This window comes from Primulina eburnea, chromosome 11, assembly GCF_022965805.1.
Source record: "Primulina eburnea isolate SZY01 chromosome 11, ASM2296580v1, whole genome shotgun sequence".
Lineage (NCBI taxonomy): Eukaryota > Viridiplantae > Streptophyta > Magnoliopsida > Lamiales > Gesneriaceae > Primulina > Primulina eburnea.
Genome location: NC_133111.1, coordinates 36,280,605 through 36,307,472, shown reverse-complemented (window position 1 = coordinate 36,307,472; position 26,868 = coordinate 36,280,605). Strand labels below are relative to the sequence as shown.

Below are 26,868 nucleotides of genomic sequence, written 5' to 3'. Positions count from 1 at the left end.
TTTTTTTGTCATGCTTCGGTCTCGGTCGCCATCGCGATCGCGGTCTCTCGGTCTCGGTCTCGAGGACTCATGGAATTTTGGATTTTATATGAGATGTACTAAAAGTGTCTATAATTCTTGAATAGGATGAACATTTATTGTCTTGTAAAGCAATGGTAATAATAGAAGTTTCAGATATCCTTCAACTTAATCTTTAATCTTCAATTTTTAGCCACGACTTATATTACAGAAATAGATACTCCACCTTATTTATGTACATGCATTTTGCAATTTTACTATTTTAGTACATGTGAATATTTGAAAGAAAATTTAAATAGTCAATTTTCTTTTAAAAAAATCTGTGAAAATAACCGAGGCCCAATTTTTTTTTTAAAGGAAAAATGGGTTATAATAAATAGATCAATCAATTAAATTTTACATTTGATATGGGAGTATTTTTAAAAGAGAAAACATTAAAAGTGCAGGGGTCTATTTGCCAAAAAACATTCTAGAATTTGTGACAATTTATTTGAACATAACTCCCGTTTGGTTTGGGTTGGTAAACAGACAACAAATTTAAATAAAAAAACTAGTCTCATCTGATCAGTTTAGGCCAACAATCTTGAAAACCATTGCACTGCTTTGCCAAAATTTTATGGAAAATCTACCTATTGAATGCTCGCCTGAATTTTGAGATAAATGACCATTCAAGTTTTTTAATTGAAATTTGGAAAGCAGTATTTTTCCTTCTGCATATGCACCATTGATTTTCAAAATCTAGCTATTGAATGATCGCCTGAATTACAAAATTTCAAGCCAACAGTGAGACTTTGCTCTCTTGTGCTAAAATAGGCACGTTATCAAATGCAATCTTTCAGTCTTTCTCCTTCTGCATATGCACCATTGATTTTGAAAATACTCCAAGACATTGCCTGGTTTTCTTGGCTAAAATAAAATAAAAAATAGGCCTTGACACCTCTATAATCCAAGAACCATGCCGGTACCTTCACTCACAAGGAGCTGGAAGAAGATGACATTACCCAATATCAGTCATGAACTTCTTCGAACTATGGGTATTTCTGTGGCGAAACATCCTGTCGAGTATTGCAAGCTAGTGAGGAACAAGAAAGACAGATGCTTTGATCCAACTATGTGGTTCATGGATCCCATGAAGAAAACCGTAACTTATTCTGCCACCATCAAGAAAACCGTGACGTATCATGCTAAGCACAGAAACAAAACAGAACAAGATTCTTGCCACTTCTTTTTTTTTTTTTGAAAAAAAGATCTGAAGTATCACGAGGTGTAATATTAGTGGTGATTGATAGATAATCAAAGCAATCTTCAAGTAATATATTACACTGAATCTGAACATTCGGCGAGATTAATTACAGATTTAGTCTCTTTGATACATGCACTGACGGGTATAGATGTTCCAGTCAATTACACACAACTAAGAAAACCTCATCTGATATGGGGTCAAAGATAATTAACATGACAGAAAACCCCTCCATTTTCCAAACTCACGCATGATTTGAGATGTGGTTAAACACAGAATCTGAGTGAGATTCTCCGGTGTGCCAAAGAAGATGTCTTTAATCAGTGACCAGAACTTTGTGGCAGATGAAAGGAACCTCCTGCATAAAGCATTTGGTAAACTGGTCTTATTCTTATGGTAAGTATTATGCTCAATATCGTTCCCAACCCACAAAGTCCGGCTAAACTAGGAACGTGAGCCTAAAGCAATGTGGACCTATGCAAGAAGAACTTTGCTGCTTTGCAGCTTCAGCATCATATATATGGCCAGCTACAAAACCTGAGAATAGAAATGCACCAGCAGGATTTCCCAGCTGCATGAAGTTGTAAATGATGCCGAAATGTCTCAAGCCAAAGAGTTCGGACGCAGTTGGAATCATTATGCTGAACTGGACGCCAAAGCAAATCCCAAGCAATGCTACTCCAGAATAAAGGGTGCCATTCAGAGCTGAAGCGTATAGGAGAAAATTTAAGACCATGATAAATTGTGTTATTGTCATCCAAAATGTCCGAGGAATTGTTTTTGATCTAAAATTGTTGTAAAAATGAAAAAGCCTTAGAATGATGGCTACAAACAGTAAAGAGTGCCACAGAAATATATAGCTACATATTACAATAATTAAGTGGAAAATGTTGTCAAGTACACATCTAGACGAGAATTCCATGTATTTGCAACAGTGTTGGCTTTGATACCACTAGTTAGAAATTTGATACAACTTTTATTCTCATCATAATCTTTGAAAAGGTGAACTTGTTCGACAAGAGAAGATTGCAGCACAAACTTTAGTCACCATTTAACTTGTTTTCTTCAAAAGATACCGTAAGCAACTACTTGGTTTGTCCATAAGGCCTACATGCACGGCAATTTTGTTTATTTTATCTTCATTTTTTTTCTTTATATCAGTTACAACCCCTTCGATATTAATATCAAATGTTTATTTATCATCCAGATCACACATTATGATCCTGACAGTAGGAAATGTGATTTATTGTTAAATATATGGAACAAACAACATGAACACTCACTCTAGGGGGAAAGGCAACATTCAAGAGTCAATAACCACAATGGAAGAGGGATTTTCTATATGTCTTCTCCGAATTTTCAGAAATCCAAGATGATAATTTACCTAACAAGTTCAAAGCTCTCTATTAATGTACTTGTGGGAAGAAAATCAAAAGATGAATCAATAAGATACAATAAATTAATAGAGTGGAACTATTTTGCGAGATTTCTAGCAATTTCACAGATTTAAAAAAAAAACAATAAACAAATGACGGCAATTCTATTACCTCACAAAGTGTTCAGAAACAGCTCCAGCTCCTAGGCGACCCAAAAAGTTACAAAAGCTGAACAAACTTAACAACATTGTTGCGTCAATGACACCAAGTGAAACCCCAATTTGTGCCAAATTATTAAGGACCGTTACTCCAGAACCAACTCCAACAAAGTAAACAAACCATAGAAGCTAAAAATCTGCCTTTACCACAGCTTCACGAAATTTGAAATCTTCTCTTCTTCTTGGCTTTCTTTTCTTCTTCACTGCCCCCTCACCCACAGCCAGAAGTAAATATACTTTGAGATACTAGAAAAATGCACGTGCGTTGCACGTAAAAACCTAAACTGCTGAAAATATATGTACGAAATTTTGATAATATTTAAATGAATTAAAACATGGTTAATAACATTTATCAAATAAAACAAACTAAGCCATAAAAAATAAAAAATCATGACCATAGACGGTATATGAATCAGAGAAATTATCTTATCCACTTGACACACTTTCCAATATGCTTATTGGTTGATTTTGACAACTCAACAACTCTTTGTGACTTTGTCGTAGTTTGTTATAATATGCATATAACTATTTTGGTATGCTCAGCAAATATCTGATCGTCTATAGCTATAAGATTAATAAATTTTCAACAACTATTTCTCAATCACTGTGAGAAAAATTACTTGAAATCTCTTCAAATGACTATATCTTAGAATTGTGTCCTCATTTAATTTGACACAATTCAAGAAAATCATCTTTGATCGTCATTTTTTGGAAGCTTTGCAATAATGATTGCGTGCATCATGTCATGAGGATGATATAGTTTCAATCTCATTTGTTGCATTTAGAACATAATATTATATTATTCATTGAAACAAAACAAATTTTCTTCTAGCGAGTTTATATTTTGTTTTATAATATTTTATCTTGTAGAACGACATATAAAATTATTTATTGTATTTTAAAAATCTTGAGAATAGATACGAATAATGTAATTAAAATATGCATATGAGATATCATTCTAATATATGTCAAAGTATTTGTTTTATTCAATATCTCATATAATAATATAACCATTTAGATTTCATGAGCATTTTACGATAGTCAAAATTAATTTGATGAAATATTGTAGAATTTTATTTGAATTTCAATATTTGGCTAAGTGAATTTACTTGACAAGGAGTTTTCTATGCTACATCATATATGTTATGAATTAGCTGGTTAGACACTTTGACTAAAAAAAGAGACAAAAACAATCTCGTATCACCTCGAAATATATTGAGATAATATTGGAGGAAATAAAGTGAAACTGGCTCGATGTCTCAATGAAATGCACAGAATTCATCTATTATATTGTGTCAACAAAGCTTTAGAATTGTTCTCATACCATAGAATGAAAATTATGTACAATTTGTTTTTCATGTATTTTTTTTTTTCTGAATGAAGAATTTTTTCTTTTTGAAAAACTATTTTATTGAGAAATATTGACATTTATATGTCGCACAACCATGAAGTAGCAACATAATCATTATATAACACTTAATGTACACATACAATTCTTCAATTTTTTCTTCATTGTGCTTCGTTGAAATTTAAATTTGAATCATTCTTGATCTTAAAATTTTGCTTTAAATATGATTTAATATATATGTATATGTTTCATGTTACTTAGTTGGATCTAATTTCAAATATCTATAAAAAAATGTGCTTGAATTATATCATACAGAAATTAGGACATAGTATGTAGGACTGAGCACTTGCCGTTTTACCAAAAGTTATAGCTAGTAGTAATGATACAACTCAAATCTTTTAAACCGCGCAACAGCTCAAGCACCACGGTTCGGCCGCTCAACCAAGTAGGGACAATTATTGCACTCAACAATCTTCCTCCTATAATTGCACTCATTGCAATCAATGGGAATCGAACCCGTGATCTTGGCTCTGATACCAATTGTAAGACTGAGCGTTTGTCGCTTTACCAAAAACTATAGCTAGTAGTAATTGTGCAACTCAAATCTGTTAAACTGCACAGCAGCTCAAGCATCACGGTTCGACCACTCTACCAAACAGGGACAATTATCGCACCCAACATAGTAAAACACAACATATTTTTTTTATTTAACATGTCTTTTTTTTTCATCCTATGTTTGTCGAAACTTTTTTGTTCAAAATTTGACGCATTTCGTAGACTATATATATGAAAAACCAAGAAATTATATAATTCACAGAAACCATTTATTATTCTCTTCATAGAACAGAAGACCCAAAATACGTGGTTTGATTGGTGTAGTCTCATACTTATTTTTATATAAACAACAAGACACATCATATAATATCAGAAAAATCAATTACCGCCAACAATACTAACCAAAACGAATAAAAAAATCATAACACAAACATTCTCGATAAGAAAAAAAAAATGATAACTCAAAGTTTAAAAATAATTTATTTAGTACAATAACAAAGAAATTGAAGTATATACGAACAATAAAAAGCATAAATCACTCTCAAATTAAATATTAACCCATATTATTTACAATTTGTATAAATTTTCCAATATTTTTTTTAAATAAAGAGAAGACGTCTTATTAATGTCATCGTTTTATAGATATTTATTCAACTTCTTTAAAAAACACAAATGAAAAATGGTGCCTTGAAATCATAATAAAACTATTTAGAAAAGCAGCTGTAAAAATATAATACAAAGTCACACAATTTTTCTTAAACCATAGAAAAATATTAGACTATTGACAAAATATATGTAGCAACAACAAAACATGTGTTAACTTGTGATATAATGAAAATTTAGAATCATGCATAATCATTGAATTATAACAAAAGCGCATGCCAAAAATCTACTGGATATTATATATTTTAATAATTTATCCATATTTGTCGTTTACCTGAGGACTCTTAGACCTACCAATTTTTGTAGTTCACCTATTATTTTCATAATAAATAATATTACAAAAATAATATAAACAAGAACATAAAAACTCAAATTAAAATGCCTTCTATCAATCTAAGTAAAAAAAATTGATTAGATAATATAATAATGTCGTAAAAAATTTAAATATTGATTTATAGACAGAAGTTTGGAAATATATTTGTCCCAATAAATAAAAAATATTATTCCTTGATATTCTGAGACATAAGGTAAAAACGAAGAAATATTTCAATTTTTTAATATTTTCTAACTCACTTTAAACTAAGTAATCTAAGCAAACAGAAAATATGCATTATGTGTTTAAAAAATAACAAAATATCTTAATAATAAAAAATTGAAAAATAACCATTTATGTTGGATATTTGAATTTGTTTTCTCTTTTCTTTGTGCAAACAAACAAATAACAAAAACAATCCAAACACAATTACATGATCAATACAAATGACATATAACAATCAAACATGTTAATGCTAGGGTAAAAAAAACTCCTCTCATTGCAAGAACAAAAAATGATCAAATATAGCATATTATTTAATAATATTTATTTAGCAGCATTTATAAAAAAATTGACTAAATAACTTAAAAACAGTGTTTGAAATCTATTACAGAAAAATATTTCTCTCAATCGTATATTTCTATTGACACATGAGGAGTCTGAAAATATTTTTATTCTAAATGAGATAAAGAAATTTTGTATGACCTTAATATTTATTAATACTTTATTTTTATTCAATCCGACTCATCTCTTTTGTCTTCCTATTATTATTTGACGGCAATGTATAAATTTAAGTATTTAAAATTAAATTTAAAGTAAATTAAAATAATAGTTAGTTTGATTGAGTTAAATACACTATTAATGATCTTATTAAACTAAAATAAAAAATGACTTAAATAACACCATTAATATGACAAATTGTAATATAAAAAAATAAAGTGATTTTCTGTGAATTTGAAAAAAAAATAAAGTGGTTTTGTGTGAATTTGATGTCAATGTAATCACAATTCACATTCATATATAGATATTAGTATAGATTAGTATAGATAGATAGATTAATTAAATTTTAATTAATTTTAAATTTTAATTAATTAATTTTAATTTTATGAAATAGAAAATGAAAAAGAAAACATGAATTCAATTCACATATTTATATTAGTATAGTATAGATATAGATATAGATAGATTTTAATTAATTAATTTTAATTTTATGAAATAGAAAATGAAAAAGAAAATATTTATTAATGATTAATATGAAAATATGTATTAATGATTAATATTAAATGAAAGTAAGGATATTTATGTAAATTCACAATTCAATTCATATAATAGATAGATTAATTTAATTTTAATTAATTTTAAATTTTAATTAATTAATTTTAATTTTATGAAATAGAAAATGAAAAAGAAAACATGTATTCAATTCACATATTTATATTAGTATAGTATAGATATAGATATAGATAGATTTTAATTAATTAATTTTAATTTTATGAAATAGAAAATGAAAAAGAAAATATGTATTAATGATTAATATGAAAATATGTATTAATGATTAATATTAAATGATAATTAATTAATTTTAATTTTATGAAATAGAAAATGAAAAAGAAAACATGTATTCAATTCACATATTTATATTAGTATAGTATAGATATAGATATAGATAGATTTTAATTAATTAATTTTAATTTTATGAAATAGAAAATGAAAAAGAAAATATGTATTAATGATTAATATGAAAATATGTATTAATGATTAATATTAAAGGAAAGTAAGGATATTTATGTAAATTCACAATTCAATTCATATATTTATATATAGTATAGATATAGATATAGATAGATTTTAATTAATTAATTTTAATTTTATGAAATAGAAAATGAAAAAGAAAATATGTATTAATGATTAATATGAAAATATGTATTAATGATTAATATTAAAGGAAAGTAGGATATTTATGTAAATTCACAATTCAATTCATATATTTATATTAGTATAGATTATATTAGTATAGATTAGTATAGATTTTAATTAATTAATTTTAATTTTATGAAATAGAAAATGAAAAGAAAATATGTATTAATGATTAATATGAAAATGTGTATTAATGATTAATATTAAATGAAAGTAAGGATATTTATGTAAATTCACAATTCAATTCATATATTTATATTAGTATAGGTTCTTGAGTTAACGAGAAGATTAATTGAGTTAATTAATCTGACTCTTGATGTGTATTTTAAGGCTTATAAATAGTGAATTCATTTCTTCATTTCTAACATACGAAAATTTTATCTCTTTCGAGCATTCTCTTGCATTACATATTGTTATCTTTCCATTTGGTCTTCGTTAAATCTCAGTGATAAAGTAAAGGTACGTTTTGAGTTTGTCGTAGTAGTGTCTCGTGCTAAGTCACTGCTGATTGTTTCGTTGTATTCTGGAAAACAGACGTCCGCTGAAACCTCGAAGCACATACCGGAGAGGGCGGGCGAATCTGTTTTAAGGAAACTGTACACACTACATGCCTCGATTTTGTTTTGCTTTCACACAATGTTCATATTGTAAACATTACACTTGTTTCGGTTATTGTTTTATCTCTACAAATTTGATTCTATGCTACTGTTGTTAGCATTTATTCTAACAACATATCATTTATTAATTTTACTTCCAAGAGTTTCTCCAACTACTATTATGGTTGGATTAAGCAAGCCATTTTCCGACTATTAGATATATTTTTAGCCTTCACAAAAACACGAGGCCAAATTTGCAAACATGAAATTCTCTAGCTTAGACATACTTGTCTGAGTAGGGCTAACTGAGGGGGAGACATACAACCACTCGAAGCACAAAATCTTGAAATCGCACGTGTAACTTAATAAATGCCGGGGAGTTGGATAGTTTCGAAATTCTTTAAAAAACTATTTATACATTAGGACACCTTTAAAATGACGCCACAAATAAAAATCTATTTTTCAACATTTCCCAACCATGAGAACCTCGAACCAATGTTAGAATTATTTTTTGGGTTCATATAATTTAATTAATTGTATATGAACACACTATATAATAAAAGACTCAATAAAATGATCTAATTAAATATGGGTTTCCAAAATATTAAATGAATTGGTATGCTCCACTTTATGGGTAGAAACTCATCTCAATTAAGTCTTATATGATGAGTCGAATACTACTAAAGTTATATAAATTTATGGTTCCCGAGGCACAGAGAATAACATAGAATATATGCGGCACACATATTTTAGAACTCTCTCCTTCTCCCATCTAAGGCAAGAATAAGGTGATCGATTCTCTGTTGACTTGGAAGATTAATAGCTCAGACGTTAGATCAATCAATGGATTCTGGTACGTGTTTATTGTTATTTATATTTTCAATAATTCGACATGAACTCCACGCGTATTGTGATATATTGATTTAATCATATGATTTATATATAGATTTATTTTATTAAAACTCCAACAACAAAATCATAACTCCCAGTAACCTTAAAACCCAAACTCCATAAAGATCAAAATTTTCAGATGAAAACTAAACAACTTGCAAATAACTTCTTTTAAATCATTAAGATTGTGTAACGTCCAAAAATCAGTCCAAGTAAACCGCATGTATGCAAATTGCTTATTTATTTTATTTAGTTGATTTTAAATGCTTAAATGATATATGTTATATGATTAAAATTTTAAATTGTATGATTTCATGAAATTAAATATTTTGTCCAGATATTTGATATTATGTTAGGGAAAGGACATCAGGACGATCAAAATGAAAAAAAAAAGTTTAATTTTTTTTAAGGCTCGATAAAATGATTTATTAGGATGAAAATTTCTAAAAATGCTGGAGTCTAAATTATTTGACTAGTCGAACCTTATTTTATCCGGAAAGCCAGTTTTATTCAAACGAATGATTTTTGTATCCCCCGGAAGTTATTATTTTTTAAAACAATATTTGTAAACTTTTATTTTATATTTAATTGGGCCTTAATAGGCCTAATTTAACAAGGATTAACGGGCTAAATTATTTTCAAAGTAAGATTCCTAAAAACTTTAAACTCTAGACTCCTTTATCAATTAAAACACTAAATTATAAAATCAAACCCTAGGTTTCTAAGACTCTAGTTGGCCGAAAATTATATACACACCACACACACAAATTTTTTGAAAGTTTGAGAGAAAAAATTCAATATTTATTCATCGCCCATTTGTTCTCCTTCGCAACTCACGCCGACGATTGAATATTTGAGCGCTCTAAATGCTAAGGCACGCTTCTAAACTTTCTTTTTCACCATTCAAATTATATTATGCACGATTTATGTTTTAAAGCATGAAAATTATATTGATCAAATTATTTAATGATTAGAAGTATATTTTTAAAAATTTTGACGTTTATACGCATATATGAGCCATGTTATAGATTCCTATGGGTACACTGCCATTAGAGCATGCTTGTGCACGGCTAGGAGGCGGGATGCGCAGGGCTGGCTGTGGCTGGTCCAGGAAGGTAGGCTAGGGGTCCAAGAGGGTAGGCTAGGGTCTGGTCAAGGCCTGGGTCCAAGAGGGCTCGAGGGTGGCTCGATGGAATAGGGCGCACGGCTTAGGAATAGAGGAAGGGTTCGAAAATGGCTAAGGGAAGAGTTCGGGCTCGAACCTTGGCTCAAGGGGGTTGGTTCATGGTTCACAGCGGTAGTTTCGGAATGAAAAACTTATGTTTAAAATTTGGGAAAAAAATATTAAGTTTCAAATTAATTTGAGTCTAAATCAGGGATGAGGCCAAATGAATGGTTATTAAGTTTCGAATTTACTGATCAGTCCCTTATATATTATTCCTCTAAGAGATGATGCCAAATGAATGGTTATTACATCTCACTGCATCAGGGCCTTAAACAAAACATATCAAATATCGGAGTTTCCTTGTCAGTTCTAATTCAAATCATTACAGTGCATTTCAAATATGCTTTCAAATATTATAACTAATATCCAACAGCAAATTGTTCAAGAATGTTCATAACAAATAGGAACAAATATATCATGCCGATCGAATTTCAAGAAACATACATAACGTATTTTTAAGCAAATGTGGACATACTTACAAATAACAAGTATGTCGATATATATATATATATATATATATATATATATATATATATATATATATATATATATATATTTAAAAAAAACTGACACAGAGGCGGCCACTCACAATGGAAAGGGTGTTAAATAGGTGTTACACCCCATTCTGGGTGCTCTTATGGACGTGATTTTGTATCCATACTGTAGATAAATTGAGATCAATCAACAGAATGCAAAATTTCCAAGATGTACAGGGTATTTGAAGGTAAATCATGTGTTTGAAAAATCAAACATTGAAGCTGTTGGATATAAAATCCGGTTTCGGTTGGTGTCCTATAAATCTTTAACAGCCGATAGAAAAAGTAGATTTACAAATTTTACCGAACAATGAAACACCTTGCACATCTTGGAAATTTTGCATTCTGTTGTTTGATCTCAATTTATCTACAATATAGATACAAAATCACTTTCATAAGAGCACCCACAATGGGGTGTTAACACCCCTCTCTATTGTGAGTGGGCGTTGGTGTGGGGAGTTCAATTCTTTGAACGCCCTGTGTCAGTTTTTTTTAAAAAAAATTGGACAATTAGCGACGGTTTATTACAAACCGTTGCTAGTAGTGACGGATTTGAAAAACCGTCGCTAAACGTGGCGCCCAGCTGGCTCAGGCGCCCATGTTACCCTGCACCCCTGGGGTGCAGGGTAACAACCCTCTATATATATATATATATCAAGTAGTACACTTATGAAATGCAAGTGTACATAAGAGTATATCAAAAATCCACTTACTTGAAAGATTGTTTTAAAAATCTTGGAATGAACAAGTTGAAGTTTTACACTGAAAAACCAGTCACCTTGAAAAAATGTTTACGCCTAATTGAACCGTTGGATCGATCTGAATTTTGGATATGTTGCTCAAAACATGTGTAGGTGTATTCTGAACGATGGAGATTGGATTTGGTCATGTAAACCAATGAGCAAAAATTTCTGAAATTAGACAGAATTTTTGGTACTCGAAAATTGCAACTTTTGGGGAGAAATTTTGATGTTGTTTTGGTGTGATTTCACTCATTCTTTTGCCGCTATTTATAGGCACCAATGTGACTTTAGACTTTCCTGCTCCATGTCAAAGATTGCATGGTTTATGACATGTAATAACCAATGTGACTTTAGGCATTCCCCCTCCATTTCATTGCATGGTTTATGACATGTAATAACCAATGTGATTTTAGGTCTTCCTCTTCCATGCCAAATGTTGCATGTAATTTATTCTCCTCCATGACATAATTCATCTTCAGTGCAAAACTAAAATCAACTTGGTACTTTGTCTCTTTGTATAATAAAATTTTGGGTCTTCACATCCTTCCTTCCTTGTTTTGAAAAGGTAGAGGTGATGTCTGCGCATTATTTCTTCAAGTTCCCAAGTAGCATCTCTTTCGTTATGATTAGACCATTATACTTTGACATATGGAATGGTTCGTCGCCGAAGTATTTGGTCTTTGGTGTCCATTATCCGAATATGGACTTCTTAATACTTCAGCTCCTCGTTCAGATTTCCTTCGATTAGTAGCGGTGCAACTTCAAGAATGTGACTTGGATCTGAGACATACTTCCTTAACTATATTTGCTGGTGGTAAAGCCAACGATAGGAGCCAGTTTCCCACTTTTTCGAGTATTTTGAAGGGTTCGACATACCTTGGATTTAGCTTTCTATATTTGCTGAATCGAATCACTCCTTTCATAGGGGAAACTTTAACATAAGCTTTCTCACTGATTTCAAACTATAACGGTTTTCACTTTAAATCAGCTCAGCTCTTTTGTCGATCTTGAGATTTCTTGAGTTTTTCCTTGATAATAGATATTTTATCAACAGTTACTTGAACAGTTCAGGTACCATGATAGTTTTCTCTCATATTTTAATACTTACATGATAATTATTGTTATCGAAAAATTCAATTAAATGGGGGTGTTTACTTCAATTTCCTCTGACGTTTATGGCACATGTTCTAAGAATATTTTCAAGAGTGTATTTTTATTCTCAATTTTTCCATCAGTTTGGGATTGACAAGCCGTGTTGAGAGTGATCTTGGTACTCATGGTTTCTTGAAAAATTTTCCAAAATCGGAAAAAAAACGTTGGGTCTCTGTTGGACAAAATTCTTGTCGTAACACTTTGTAGTCCTTTTGGCTTAGCGCATTAGATATTTTGTTATCCTTATGTCATAATCTTCCAATAGTTCGATCCACCGTCTCATGTTTAATTCTTTTTGTGTGAACAATATTTGAGGCTTTTGTGATCGGTAATATCTCATTTGATACCAAAGAAGTTCTGGATATTTGGCACAAATATAATTGTGGCTAATTCAATATCATGTGTGGCATAATTTTGCTCACATGGTTTTAATTTCATCGATGCATATGCAATTACTTGTCCCTCTTGAATGAAAACACATCACAATCCTCTTTTGATGCATCATTGTAAATTAAATCATGTCTCATTCAAGAAGTACTAATAATGGCGTAGAAGCAAGTTTATTTTTTTAGGATCTAAAACTCTTCTCACATTTTTCACTCTAATTGAATTTAGAGTTTTTCGGAGTGAGCGGAAGAAAACCCTTCAACACATTTTCTTAATAGCCAAATCATCCCAGAAAGCTTCAAATTCTATTCCAGTTTTCGTTATAGGCCAGTCCATGATTGTCTCCACCTTCTTGTGACCCACTGATATGCCCATTTCAAAGATTATATGACCCAGGAATGTGACGCTTCTTAGTCAAAATTCACATTTCTTAAACTTAGTATATAGTTATTTTTCTCTGAGCATCTGCAGAGTTCCTCACTTGTTGAATATGCAAGAATGTCATTACCACAAAATTGTCGAGGAATTTCTTGAATACTTTATTCATGAGGTCTATGAATGTTGCTGGAACATTAGTAAGACCAAAATGTATTATTGTGAACTCATAGTGTCCATACCGTGTTTTGAAGGCTATTTCAGGAATATCATCTGTCTTCACCTTTAGTTGTGGTAGCCTGACCTTAGATTGAGCTTTGAAAAGATCTTAGCTCCTTTTAACTAATTGAAAAGTTCATCTATTCTTAAAAGATTATTGAAATATGACATATGTTCTTGATCTTATTGAGTTCTTTGTAGATCGACACACTATTTTGTACCTTTACCATTCTTCTGTACTAATAAGATTGAAGCTCCCCAAGGAGAGGCACTTGGTCTTATTTGTTTTTGTCTAAAAATCTTGGAATCGATCTTTTAGCTCCTTGAGTTCAACTGAAGTTATTCGCTGGGGTTCCTTAAATATTAGTGAAACACGAGCTATCAAACTACTTTCAAATTCTACTTCACGGTCTAAGATAATTCAAAGTAACGCTTCCGGAGTTGGAAGCACAAAATTTAGGTAGGCTACCTTTTCATACAGTGGTGAATCCAAGGAAGAATGTGAGTGCAATTACTTTGAGAAATTGTAAAGAATTGGAGGTTCAAGAGATTGAGGTACTAGATTAGCCAAGCTAAAGGAAGAAAATGAGATAAAAGTTGGGGATAAAATAATCAATCAAGATGATGCTCTGAAAGGTAAGTTTTCTCCTCTATTTGAGTATAAACTTATTCTCTCATTTCCTCTTGCATTGAACAGTGAAAGTATTAAGGAATTGAAAAACACATTACGTAGAGGCGAGGTAAATATTCTTTCATTAGATGATATTCAACCAGTACCTCGTTTTGCTTAATTTTTAAAAGAATTGTGTACTACACAAAAGAGAAATAAGTTGAAGGGCTGTAAAAGAGAAAAGGTAGGAGAACATGTTTCTGTTGTTATTCAAAAAACTATTCCTATCAAATGCAGTGATCTAGGTAATTTTCTGTCCCTTGTACTATTGGCTATACTAGACTTGAAAAGGCTATGTTGGATTTGGGTGCTTCTATCAATGTCATGCCTGATTCTGTTTATAATTATTTGGAACTTGGACCTTTGACAGAAACCGACATTGTGATTCAATTGGCTGATAGGTCCACTGTTTATCCTAGAGGTGTAATTGAAGATGTTCTTGTGAAAGTTGAAAATTTGTTTTTCCTGCTGACTTTTATGTGCTAGACATGGAAAACGATGATTTAAACAGTCAAATTTTGCTAAGAACACCATTTTTGAAAACTTTAAAGTCCGTCATAAATGTTAATAGTGGTACCCTTGTTATGGAATTTTATGGGGAGATTGCTAAGTTTAATATTTATGATACCATGAAATATCTTGTTAGTGAAAGAACTATTAATACTCTTGATATCGCTAATCACTTGTCACAAGAAAATTCAAAAATTGTTGATAAAAATGATTTAGAGGAGATTATTAAAAGACATGTTGAGAATTCTAATACTATATTTTCTCTCTCTTATTCGCAGATATCTAAAATTGCGCGAAAACTTCCTCCAGATCGACCCAAGCGTGTACTCATAAAAAAGGGAAGAAATATTCAATATAGGGATTTCCAAGAAATTCAAAGAAAACAAACATTTGCTGAAATTTGCTATGAAAATATTCAAGCGGAATAAAGTGGACAAAGTGACCATCTATAAACTACCATGAGCAACAAGAAAGACTGAATGTCGAGCATAACGACTTAAAAAAAATTGCGCTTTTGGGAGGCAACCCAAATTTTTGTTCTTAATATTTATAAGTTTTGTTACTTTTGTGCAGAAGAGGTCTTTTTACAGGGCATGATCACGCCTTATAAGGAAACCACTTCTGTGAAAAAAATAGAAGTGAGGTCTTAAATGCAGATGAAGTCTTTTAACAAGGCGTGATCACGCCTTGTTCGTACACTTCCTCTATAGTCCCAACACAGTAGATGTCTTTTGACAAGGCGTGATCACGCCTTGTCCGAAAACATCTTTTGAAAAAAAAATTTACGTTTCTTTTATCTAACACTATTTGTTCTCACCCCTTTCACATCTTCTCTCAACAGCTTCCATCATCGATCCACCATTTCCCTGGGCACAACAATAGAAAGCTTTACTCTACGATATCAAAAAATTTTCAGGGAAGTTCTCTTACTTCCCTTGTGTTTTTTCTTTCTGCGTTGTGCATCTACTTTTTGTGTCATTGAGGACATTGCCACATATAGTTGTAGGAGGGGGTATATAACTTTATTTCAGCTTCAATTTCTATTTTTTTCTAGTTTCAATTTCAATTTTTATTTTTTTTTCCATTTTTTTGCATGTTTATTCAAAAAAAATTAAAATTATGGAAAATGAATACAAAAAAAGGAGAGAGTACGACAGAGTGAAGTTGTTTGATCCATAAAGCATTTAGTGTTTATTCGTTGTCTCTCTCATTTTAATGCCTCTTATGCGAGTCTAAAAAAATTGATGTTTTCTTTGTGTGCAATTGTTTTTGCATTCTTACTGCTACATTTATCGGAAGTTGCTCTTGATGATGTGTTGTGTCTAGCACACATACCGTTTTTTTGTGAGCTTTGGTGGGCCTATGAGCAATCATCATATCATACTCCGTTTTTTTTATTGTGTGTTGGTCATGCATTGTTGATTTTTCTAGAAATTGCATTGTTATACATGTTTTTGTTGACACCTTGTGATGGATTAGGTGCATAAACAAAGTAAAGGGAATTATGTTCAAACCGTTTTCATTCGCATCATCAGTGTCGTTCTTTTGAGCTTACCTGATTCATTTACCCCTAGTGAGCCAAGTTCGAGAGTGAACCTATTCGTTGGAAAAGAACCACATTATAAGCCATAATAAATCATTTTCGTTAGTTATCCCTCTTTTTGAATCTTGAATTGGAGAATCATACAAAATTTTCGCATTTAGCATCACTTGAGCCAATAAAGTATATATATATATATATATATATATATATATATATATATATATATATATATATATATATATATATATATAACACATATGAAAAAGGAAAATGAAAAAATTGGGAGTGGGAAGGAAAATAAAAGCAACGAAGAAGAAAAAAATGTTCTTGAATGTTATAATGAAATTGAAGATGTTATTGTTAGTTGGATGCAACTGTCTTTGTGAAAAGTGTGTATGATTTCTTCAATTCCATAAACCCATTGTTCCTTCTTTCATATTTGACCTCTAGCCACGGTACAACCCATTTACAGCCTTGTTTGTACATTTTAATTCATTCATTTGGTGGAAGATGTGATATATTTGCAAGCTTATGGTAAAAATTTTCATTGTTTTGACATGAGAGCTCCTTGATACATACTTAGACACTTACGAGTGAAATGAGCGAATCCTGTGAGGAGTTGTTTGGACCCATGTATTTTTATTTCTACATATTCGGATGGAAGCAAGTGTTCACAATGTCGGTATGTCAGATGCTCAACAATTAAATTTATTTGGTGCATACAAAAATATGTTACAGACAAGTAAATGAAGCAGAAAGAGGATATATAATGAGTTGAGATAATGAATTGAGCTCTTTTATGCTTGAGGACAAGCATGGTTTAAGTGTGGGAGATTTGATAGGCTCATAATAGTTTGTATTTTGTTGTCATATCTCTCATTGTTACCACTTTCAACGTGCTTATTTGACATAGTTTTGTGTGATTTTATTGTAAAATGAATTTTTCTACTCTTGTGATAAATCTGGGCTAAAAAAGATGATTTTATATCATAAGTAAAGTTGCCGGTATGATCTTAGTGGAAGACTTGAACAGAAAAATTCAGTAGTGGCTTTTGAGATAAGGCGTGATCACGCCTTATGACTACTCTTCAGCTGCCTAGGGAGAATCAAAGAATTTTTTATATCAAGGAAGAATACTAGATAAGTTTTTTCAATAAAAAAACTATATATTCTTGGAAGATATTTTCTAAGGATCTTTTAATTTTAGCGATTAGGTTATAATTTTAGATTATTGAGCTTTGATATTTTTGGACCCAAATTTTCCTTGTTGCCAACCTACCTCACGTTCATGACATAATTTTTGTTCTTTTGTTTCTTAACCACTATTCATGAGAACAGTGGAGGTGGCAAGAAAGAAAAAAGAATCCTTCCGCAAAATAAACACGTGAAAGAAGAACAAGGAGGCACAAGATTTTCTCCAATTTTCTTCACGACTCTAGTACTTTTCCTTTCTTTATTTGTTTATGGAGATTGTAAACCATCCATGCTTGAATAATTTTCTATTCTGATTTAAGGGTTTTTTTACTGTTTAATTTATCATTGTGAGGTATTCGTTCTTAAATTCAATATTCTTTTTATTCCAAGTATTTGTCGATTTATGATTTAATTATATGAATATTGTATATCGATTAATCTGAAAATTTAATTCGATATATGATTTTCTACTGCTAACCATGAATTCAGTGATCCGTAATTGTCATGAATGATTGGTACACGAGTATCTTAGATTAGATGCGTTGTGCTATCATAATATATTTTATCTAAATAAATCAATAAAACTGTATTTATCAATTGCAGTTATCTCGGTTGTTAGATTTCAGGATTAACTATTTTCACAAATCTAAAAGCTGTTGTTAATTAATATGAAATGCTATCGTGGCCAGTTGGTTATTGATAAGTTTTGACGGGATGATGGGTTCAGTCAATTAATTTAGGAAAACACAAGAATTTTAGCGGCTATACCTATAATTCAAAGGTTAATTGTTTGGAACAACTTGAATAAATTATTTGTTAGCCGATGAATAGTGATATTATTAAATAGTGGGACCTTCCTTGAATCAGATTTTTCTCGTATTAAATTCTTCATTTTATTCTTGTTGATTAATTATCATTTAAATTTATTGTTTTCTTTCCTTGGATAAATTTAGTTTAGTATTTTATTAAATTCATATCTAAAAATTCCCCCTTCTATTTGTTTTTATTATCGAAAGAAATCATCCCTCGTTCCCTGTGGATTCGACCCTGCTCACCATTACACTAATTTTACCTAGAGAGTACGAATTTAAGTTTGGTGGCTCAACGACAGCAACCACTCTAGTATGGGCCTCCCCCCTGTATCCACTGCAGCATTATTCCCCGCAAACTGTGCGAAGAACTGAGTCATTCCTGCAAGCATCTGAGCCTGCATATATGGGGGTGGACGAGGAGGAGTAGTCCTCTCCCCATCTTGAGTCTCTCTATCCCCATCCCTTGCTCCACGTACAACCATTCGTCTAGGAGGCATACTGTTCCAAAATTTACCCAACACGTAAACCTAATATGCATGAACATAATATCCATATCATAAGATGCACGTATTTTGGAGTTAAAACATGTACATGCAGAAATCATGACTTGATGCTTAGTAGATGAAATAATTTAAAACTTTAAAACTTACAGACTTGATGTGTGACTTCGTGAGCTTCTCGCAACTGGCAGTAGGCGGAACCCTTTACAAGAACACCGCTTTGATACCAACTGTAACGTACCGTACTTTTAAATTATTTTAAAATTTGCGGAAAAATAAAAATTTCTTAAACCAATAATAAACTTTCAATTTGAGATAAAAAATAAACCGTTCGTCTAAAAATATTCGAAGTAGAAACAATTACAACCAAAGTTGCAAAAAGGTAAACGTTTAAACAACATAAAAAATCTCGTAAAAATCAGAGTATTTGAATCAAAATTCATAAATTCTTAAATCATGGGTGGTCCTCGGGTTTAGCCTCTTGCGCAGTCCAAGCCGGCTCATTGGTCCCCGCCCCTCGTCTCCTCATAGTCGTCCTCACCTGCATCGATCAAGTCTAGTGAATCTAAAGACTCAACATATATAAACTGGGAATAACGAGTAATACGTGATAAAACCACATACATTTTAAAGTAGAGCGTACATACTGAAACTTGAACGTAATAACATAAACATAGACGTGCCATCATCGTAAAACTTTTCATAAACATGCTTGCATCATACATACTTGAACATGCATAAACTTCATCATTTTGCGTAGAAATATGTTTCAAAGCAAGTGACCCATACATAAATGCGCCTGATCAAATTAAACCACAGTACTGAGCTGACAGAGAAAATCCACTACCACGTACATGAGATTCCCAGTCATGCTTTATCGGGTGGATTGGTCTCTGGTCATGCTTTACCGCTTTCCAATTCTGATCTAAACCAGGTCATGCTTTACCGGGGTGGAGAGGTCACCGGCCACGTTCACCGGCTTCCAAACTCGTTCATAATTGGTCACAAGACATTTAACATACATCAAAAACATAAAATATTTTTTTTTGCACGTCGAACATACTTACTTGGCGTTGAGGGATCGTTGGATTTCGCTTGGGGCCAACTGTTGCACATACTAGTACGATTACATGACTTAATTTTCATAACTTGGACGTAAAAGTCATGCTCACCACCCAAAACGACAATTTACTTATGACGTTCTAAATTACTCGGGACTTGACCTCATTTAATCGTCGTACTAAACCATGACATCGAACCCCAAAACAATCTCTATTTGAAGTGTGAACTTTTCCCCAAACATGGAAGCATGAACCTAAAAATAGTGGTGTAAAAGTCATGGACAAGCACCTAGGCGTTGGACAGCGCTGCGCTGCGGCACTGCCTTAGAACGAGTTTGAGGATGAGGATACTATTCTCATATTCGTCCTTATATTTGTATCTGGGGATGAAAATGAGACGACAATATCTTCCTCATCCCCTCAATCCTTGTTTTTCTAATTGGGGATTCCCCAATTAATCCTCACGAGGATCAAGTCCTCATACACAGTTATATCCAATTATCATGAAAATTCTCATCCCGACTTTGTGGACATTGAGTCATCCTAGTTTTCATATATTCGCTTCGAATAATATACAAATAAGGGGTGGGCGTTACAGTTCAGTCCGGTTTTTCTCTATAATAGTTCGGTTTTTCGATTTTCGGTTTTGAATATATCTGGTCCAAAACCAAACCATTTTATTACGGTTCGGTCCGATTTTTTTGTAATACGGTTCGGTTATATGGTCGGTCATATACGGTTTTATAATATTTTGTTAAAAAATAAAATTATACATCACTTGATGTTTGATGGATGCAACACATATAAAAGAAAAAATGATAGTAGATGAATAGAACATATACGATTACAATACACTCATGACTTAACAATCTAAGCTTCAATAACAATTTGAAATACAATTTCAAACAGTAGCTCTTCAATAAAAAGATACACAGTCATTAAATTCCAATTTTCAACTCCAAAATGCAGATAGATTTTGCATCTCAAATATCAAGACATTTAACAATGAGTAGGTCTCATGTGAGACCGTCTCACGGATCTTAATCCGTGAGACGGGTCAACCCTACCCATATTTACAATAAAAAGTAATACTCTTAGCATAAAAAGTAATACTTTTTCATGGATGACCCAAATAAGATATCCGTCTCATAAATATAACCCGTGAGACCGTCTCACACAAGTTTTTGCCTTTAACAATATGAGCTTCAATAACAATTTGAAATTCCAATTGTCAATATTGGACTTGTCACATGACTAAGGCCCGCCCATTTATTAGTTCATTATACAAAAAGCCCTATAGTTAATATAATATGGTCGGTTCGGTTAATTCGGTTTTCTGGGGATCAAAATCGTAAACCGAACCGAAAAACCGGTTTCTTTAATTTTGAAACTGTAACTGGCCGAAAAACCGATAAAATCGACCATTTAAACCGAATATTTCGGTTCGGTCGGTTATTTCGGTTTTAACCAAACTATGCCCACCCCTAATAGAAATGGTGACGAGGTGAACCAAATTTGTCATCATCATCGACCTGACGTGAGTTAAATCAATATGCTCATCACCCCTTCAAATATTAGTTGAATTAACCAAAAAAGTCGTCAAATTCACTTTAAAAAATATTGATACATTAATCCAATTACATATATAAATACTAATAATACTTGAACAATAAAAATATTTGTAATTCATAATTTTAATAAATAAAAAAATTAAACCACATAATTATCATAATGTGACGAGTTGGATCATGAAATAGATTTGAATGAAATAATTTTGATTTCTTTTGTTAATTATTAGAAAAAATTATTATTATTAGTAGTGGTAATGATATTATTATTGAGAGCCTTAGGACGTGTATGAGGATGAGGATAATATTTTCATATCCATCCTTGTATTTGTTTCAAAGATTTTCATCTCAAACCCACCATAATTTAGGTGTTCCTCGCTAAGTCTCAAACTCTTGAGAAAATTGTCGTCCTCTATTTACATCTATACTTTATGTTTACATTATATGACATCATCTTATTTCGAATATAGTGCAATTTATGTATATGGGAAGATTATAAATAAAAGCAATAAAATCAAATTAATTAAATAGGAAAAAAATGGGAAATTTGGGGAAAAATCCTTAAACAGAAACTTGATTTTGCTGTTCAGTCCCCAAAACCCTAAAATTTTCTCTGCACCACCTGTGAGGATGAGGAATTTGTTTTAAACTCCCTCCCCAATATTTTATTAATTTTTATTTTATTTTATTATTTTCTCTCTCCCCAATTCTCTCTCTCCAATTATCTTTCCCCCAATTCTCTCACCCATCGCCACGGTCGATCCCTAATCTTCCTTCAACCTCCACCTTCGAAACTACATCCACCTTCACGGAGCACCGATTTTTTTGGAGATTCAAGAAAAGAAAACAAGTGAGTTGCTTCTTCTTGTTTGTTAGCTCGTTTTTTTCCATTTATTTTATATTTGGTACGCCATTTGTTCTTGATTTATGATACTTTGACGATTTCGCAAAACAAGTGATTTCTTCATCTTTTTTGTTCGGTGGATTTTTCCAGTTATTATGATATTTGTTAGCACAATTGTAATTTATCTATGTTATTGTCACGATTTCTAGTTTAATTCCCAAGCCACCAAAACCCACGGTGAAGGCTATTGTTCTTGATTCTTCTTGTACGCATGTGACGTAAAGAAAACAATCGGAACCAGATGAATTAATTTTTCTAAATTTTCAGATTATTTTGACCAAAAAATTTGTCCTCTTTTGTTTGAAGAAGTACAGTATTTTTAAAATAATTTGTGTCCATTCGTTCACTAATGCCAGAAACTTATAAATTGGAGGCCAAAAAAGAAGAAATTGGGAAAGCATACTACGAAGATGCCCAGTGCAGAGTTACTGGAGGCTTTTTGTGAATGAAAATAAATTTGCTTAATTTGAACAGTGAATCAGGTTCTCAATGTTTATGCAAAAAAAAAACTTTATATTTGTGGAAAATGAATAACAGAGCATCTTAGGAATACAATTTGAATTTCACGAGTAGCTGTGTAATTTTTTTTGAAAGATCGAAGTCTATACATAAATTTTTTACATATATATGACATACAAACAAGCTTTTTGGTTCACACAAGATTTTTGTTTTCTTTAAATACAATGATTGAAAGCTCAATGCAGACGACACTAGAGAAGCAAGACAATCGACAAATTTAGATTTTCTTTAGTTTTTGTTGGTTTAAGGTTAGAACTTATTTTAATTCTATTCATCAGCATGTTATTGTTTTTTCGAAGGTTATACTTCAAATATGTTTTTTTGGAAATTGTATTAGTTATTGTACGTTTGTGCAAGTTTATGTGTGTGGTTTGATGTTTTAATGTATTGTCAGTATGTCACTTTTTTGTTGTATAGATTATTAATCTTTTGTTGTAGTGTTGTTTTACTTGATGTAATCGATTTGTGCTTTTTTTTTTTTAATTGTTTCTAGTTTCTATTTGATTTATGTTGCTTTCATCATATCATGTTTGTTCAATTCGAGCTTTGTTATAATTTAGTGTTGTTATTAAATCGTATGTTATCGTTGATTTTACTTTTTCGTAATGTATTTTAATTATGTACTCTTATTTCTATACTATCGGTGAATATATAAATAGTTTTATTAGATTTGATGAACATATTTTGAATAAGTTTGTGAAGAATATTTTTTAAGTTTTGAAAAAAATCATGATAACCATCATCTTTCAACTTCATCTTTTTGTTCAACCTCTGTAATGCACCCAATACCTCATCCTAAGTGATGGGTATTAGTCTAGAAAGTGGTTTATTTTTATTAGTTGAGTATAATTAAGAATTGGTTAAGGTTATAAAAATTAGATTGGGTCATTAATTAAGGAGTAGGCCCAATAGAGAGCCCATGTATCATCAAGGAAGCCTATAAATAGTAGTTATCTCACCATTTAAAAGGGAATTTTTTACATTATCTCATGATATGCTCCACAAGCCTCTAGCTTTTGAGAGTACATATCTTGGGGTGTTTGCTAACTCGAGTACTGGAGGATCTTTTACTGGGAATCTCGCGATACCTCTAATCTCGTTTCGTGACACAGGTGGCGACCCTGATATTTACTGCTGTGGACACTGGAATACGAGTTATTCTCTCATAACAACGTGTCCACCCGGATAGACTGATCACCTGAATTTTGTACTGCATCACTAAGCATGGAAAATAACATATTATCATATTTATATTTTATATACACAAACCAATCATTCAAATTTTTTTGAAACATACAAACCTGGACTGTCGTATCCATGCAAAATATTTCTGAACCATTTTTTCGACTATATCCACTCACAATTTGCATATAACAATTGATGATATTGTCTTTCAACGTATCCCCAAACAACAAATCACAGAATTCAATGCCACAAATTTTAATTCTTTCACCTTCCCACACAGTACCACTACGAGAACAGAATATGGTTAAATCCAATAATATATAAACATTAAATAAATTTAAAAATTGCAAGAGGTGTACCTTAGTTTTTCCCCTGTAAGATATTTTATTATAATGTTGCACTCTTTGTCTGAGACTTCTTCGCAACCACAAAAATCTTGTCTAGCTCTGAATTTTTTAAGTTTCGACTCATCTTTATCTACGGATATCTTCTCGTCTTCTACGCTTGTGCCTCCCTATGGAACAAAAATTTTTATCAAAAAATTAAATAAATTACATCATTATAAAAAAATAACAAAAATCAAAACAATTAAAATGCACGATACCTCATCACTAATTATACGATACTCTTTGCATTCTACACCGGACTTTGTTTTGCGTCTTGGGGTGGAACTTGGAGGAGTGACGAACATATTTGGCTTTCTCTTTTTTCACACGATCAGTTCTTGTCGTTACATTCTTCACAATTGAAGATATAACATTGTTGACCTTCTCCTCTTGCGAACTAGTGACACCATTACCATCATCTCTTTCATCTACTACCTCTCTCGAAGAATCCTCCATGCGAACCTTATTTAATTCCATATCCAACTTAGTGAAACCAACATCATCACCTTTATTCAACTCTGTGTCAAAATCTTCAAAAGAACCATTCTTATCATCATTTTTTCCCGCATCAACTTTAACATCTACCAGACCATCACCACCATCCTTTGTCATATTTTCGTTACTTTGACAACACAATTGTCTTAGTATTTGAATCTCATGGAATTGGTCTTCCACAAGTTTTTCCAATATCCTAATTTTGCATGTTGTTTCCTCATCATTCATTTTAGATGATACCTGAAAATTAATACCTACAAAATTCAACACCAATTCTCAATAAATCATAAAATAAATTTGGTGAATTTATTTGTTTACCTGCACATTTCTCAGTCTATGACCAAATAACTCCAATTCCTCACCAAATGGAATGATTTCAAACACCTTGTAGAAATAAAAAAAATTGTCACCTTTGCTATACTATAAAATATTCTTAAAACAAAATATCTTCGTATGAGTAATTCTTTTAAGCAAAGTCTCTGCGTCTTCAACTTTTATCGGGATCTTGCTTTCACCCCACTTAAACAAACGTGGATATGTACGTGGAGATCCGAATACAACTCCTAAGGAGGGAATTTTTTCGTACACCCAAGCCTACATAAATAAAGATACAAATGTTATAATATAATATTATATACAAAAAATAATAAAAACTCACTATCATCCCGACAACACAACCATCCAAGTATGTTTTCCTTCCTATTGCTCCTTCCAAATTCCCAATATGTGCAGAAATTTTATCGCATAGAAATCTATGGGCAGCGTCTCCCCATGAATATCCAAAAAAATTCGGCAAATCATCAATGTATGAAAATACAAACCGGGGTGTCAAATAGGTACTTAGCGGAAGTACTATGCAATTCAACGCAAACAAAATAAATATTCTAACAAAATCATCCAATTGCGATTCATCATCTGATTCAGCTAATAATAAGAGATTTTTTCAGAAATCGTCTTCCTCATGGCTTTGCTAAGCTTCCATGCAAAATAACGTGATAAAAAGTTTGACTTTGTTCCGAGATCTTGGTTTACAGGTTGGCCCCCATGAGGTAGACCAAGGACGATAGAAAACTCGAATGATTTGAAAGGGATGACAATGCCCTTCCCAAAGACAAAAGATGAGGAGTCACTGTTGAAGCTCTTTAATATCACATCAACTCTCGTACTGTGGATGGAGAGTTTAGGCATCTTCAACCATTTACCAAAAGGAGTACTAATGATCCTTGCTCGTTGTCTCTCATTAAGTTTTGGCTCGAGCTTGTTCGTTATTTTTCGAAAATAAGTAGAAGAACATCGTGACATTGCATCTTTTCCTCTTTGCATATGAGCGTCATTATCATTGACATTTTTTTAACCATTTCTGCACAAAATAAACAAAAATTTAAATATATTAATATAACAAATTAAAAAAAAAAGTAAACTTCTAATATAATTCCAAACAACACGTACTATCAAAATTAATAACATGACAAAATCAAGACAAACAAAACAAAGCAAAACTTATTAAAATTGATAACAAATACTTGCTTGCTCTGATAATTATAGAACCATGATGTACCAGATTTACCTGGCCAAGCAGTGCATAGTTAAGGGTTGTTTCGGATTTTCTTAATGTCTTTTTCCCTCATTTTAGCATCCTGGAAATTCCGAATGATTTTTGCCCTTATTCTATAATGTCGAATCAAATGCTATCCAAATTGATTTTTTTATCACATTCTTTGGTTCTCTTTGTTGGAAACAGATTTAAAA

General features: G+C 31.6%; 1 pseudogene; it reads right to left on the bottom strand.

Annotated features, from left to right (window-relative positions):
- Window positions 1-1,285: 1,285 nt before the first annotated feature.
- LOC140805586 (protein NUCLEAR FUSION DEFECTIVE 4-like) lies at window positions 1,286-26,613 on the bottom strand (annotated as a pseudogene).
- Window positions 26,614-26,868: the final 255 nt, after the last annotated feature.